Consider the following 3,249-nt stretch of genomic DNA (forward strand, 5'->3'; position numbering starts at 1 on the left):
TGTTGGTTGTCATTTTGCCCCATGTTTGCCTATCAAGTGTTCCATCTGTTCCCCCAGTTATCTCTCTGCCTGCCTGTGTCTCGTCAGCCTCATGTCCCTCACCTGTGTCTCCTCCCAGCTCGTTAACCCTGTGTATATATCCTTGCTTGTTTCCCTCAGTCTTTGTCCGGTCATTGTAGCGTGTAGATGCTCTCTCTGTTGTAGCTTGCGCTGGCTTGTCCTGTTCCCTGCCTGTTCTCTGTTAGTTCTTAGTGTTTTGGATAAGCAAAATGTTTTTCTCAAGATGTATTATATATTCCTGAGAGGTCCTCAGGAATGTGTTTCAAGCGGGCAAACTGCTACCAGCCATGTCTTTACCAGTTTTGCATGCCTCCCAAGAATTGCATGCACCTCCAAATAATGCTATAATATCCATTGTGGGGTTCATCAATGGAGATAAATGATTCTAAGTATATAGCCTATTCTATGAACGCTTAGTCATTAATATTTTAATACACTCAGTAGAAATAGCATTCATTGAGAGTAAGCAAAAATATGCGTCAATAATGCCGTTTGATCAGTGTGTAGAGCAAAGTATCTGTAAAGGACCTTAAGAGGTGAATGCATAATTCGGTTCATTCATAATTTGCGTCAGAACTTATTCGGAAAAAGTGTCTCCATCTCCCATTTAGCGCATTTACTCTTTTTCGACAAAGGCAAAAACCACCTCAAGTGAGCGTAAAAACCTTTTTGCGAAATTAAGGATTTATTTCCGAATTTTGCCGTTTTAAAATGCGCATTAAAAAACATTGATGGAAACACGGTTAGTGTGACTGGCTCGCACTTTCAATCTGCTTTTTTCGCGGCTGTGGCTCAGGACGTAGAGCGGGTTGGCCGTTAATCGGAAGGTCAGCAGTTCAATCCCCGGCTCCCTCAGGCTGCATATCGAAGTGTCCTTGGGCAAGATACTGAACCCCGAATTGCCCCTGGCAGCTGTTCCGCCAGTGTATGAATGTGTGTGAATGTTAGTTTCTGTTTGAGCACTTAGGCTCAGTGTATGAATGTGTCTGACTGGTGAATGCAGATGTAGTGTAAAAGCGCTTTGAGTGGTCAAAGACTAAAAAGGTGCTATACAAATACGGAGCATTTACATTTAACCTCAGCGGCACTGTCCTCTGCCTCTCCCACCAACCTGTCTGTATCTCTAGCCTTCTGAACTTGAGGGGTCACTGGTAAATGTGAGCGGTGAAAAGCTAAGATCAGCGTGTATCAAGGCGTGTGTTTGTTTAGCAGCCAGACTTCAACTATTTTAACCTTCCTCCTATGACCTGGATGACTGAGAATCCTTCTGCAGAATCACTTACACTCCCTTTAACAAACTGTTGTTGTTGTTTGCTTGCTAGCTATAAAGTAAGTTAGCCTACTCATGATGGCTTGGGGTAGAAGCCCTAATTTCTCCTCTGAGAAAAACTTGTTGGCTGAATTAATGAAGCAATTTGGCCAAAGTAGCCCCAAAAAGACAAAAAAAATAAATAACAGCATAGCAGGTTTGCTTAATAAGCATGTACTGTGTACATGGTTGTGGGGGGCTGGAATCCCAGCTTATATTGGGCGAAAGGTGGGGTACACCCTGAACAGGTTGCCAGTCCATCGCAGGGCCACACAACCACTCACGCTCACATCCACACCTAAGGACAATTTTAGAGACACCATTTAAAATAGCTTGCATGTCTTTGGATGGTTGGAGGTGCACCCGGACAGAACCTACGCGGACAGGGGAAGAACATGCAAACTCCACACAGAAAGGCCTATTCAACCTTCTTACTGTGAGGCAACAGTGCTAACTACTGCACCACCGCGCCACCCTGCATATCTTACCAAAATGTCTTTTTTATTCTTTTAAAATACAACAGAAATACAAAGTAGTGCTGACAGCCATAATTTCAGCTTGTGGTAAAACGGTTTTTAATGGGCATTTAGCATGTGAAAGTACAAATTACACATTTGTGTGCACAGTGGGGAAGCAAAAAAACAATGTTTTTTTTAATGCAAATTCGGAAATTACTCATTATTGGTAACTTGATAGGCACACGGTCTTGTTATATTTCACCATTAACAGTAAAAAGAAAAACATGTTTTCCACCAGGGCAGTAAAATGTGAAGTTTAGCTGCTGACCTGAGCTTCCCTGCTGTTACCATTTTATTGCCAATAGTATCCATTTGTCTCAGGAAGGTAAGGACACATTTCTGTCCACATAACAAAGCCATAATAGAGCACTGGCGAGTAGGGCTGGGCAATATGGACCAAAAGTCATATCCCGATATATTTAGGCTGAATATCGATATACGATTTATATCCCGATATTTTTTCCGCAAATGTTCAGTCAAAGCCAAATATGACATGTCACAAGTAGTTTTATTGAAACCAGCAATTTCAGTTAACAGTTGCAAAATCAAATGATTAAATATAAACAGGTTTCTTCACCTGGTTCATAAATAAAAGCTCAGCTGTTTAAATAAAAATAAAATGTAAACATAAATACTGTATAACAACAGGAGTACCTTTTTTGAAATCAAAGCTCCATAAGGTGCACATTTATATAAAAAATATCTTAAATAAAAATAGCCTATAAAATAGGCCAATTTTTTCTGAAATAAACATATTTATATGAGAAAAGTACAATATCAACATGTTTTTAGTTAGACAACTATAAATGGCTTATTAAAATCAAATTACAGATTTGTCTCCTTTCTAACAAATCCACAAAAGAATAAAAATGACAATCCTTAGTAAGGGCAGCATTTATATATAAAGAAAGAACAAAATAAAGTGCTCAGTTTAAGAACATTTCAACAGTCTCAACCATTTGCACAAGAAACAGACTATCAACTGAATAAACATTTTCACCCTCTTTTTTTACTTTGATAAACAGTAATGCTGTCTTGAGGTAGACATTAGAAGACAGACAAGCGTGTCCTCCTCCTTTAAAGATTTTGTGCGAGAAACACCAGCCTGTCAACGGCATCCGGCTTCAGAGATGCTCTGTGGCAGGTCACGATATTACCACTGCAGCTGAAAACACGTTCAGAGGGTGAACTGGTAGCTGGTACCAAGAGATACTTTTTTGCTAGGTGGCTCAGAGCTGGAAAGACAACTTCATGATCCTTCCACCACTTGAGGGGATCAGTGTCACTCTCCACACTTGCTGACTGCAAGTAACTTGACAGTTCATTTTCAATAGCCCCCCTCTTGGTTGGTGCAGTGGTGGT

The sequence above is a fragment of the Micropterus dolomieu genome, linkage group LG05 (genome assembly GCF_021292245.1).
Source record: "Micropterus dolomieu isolate WLL.071019.BEF.003 ecotype Adirondacks linkage group LG05, ASM2129224v1, whole genome shotgun sequence".
Lineage (NCBI taxonomy): Eukaryota > Metazoa > Chordata > Actinopteri > Centrarchiformes > Centrarchidae > Micropterus > Micropterus dolomieu.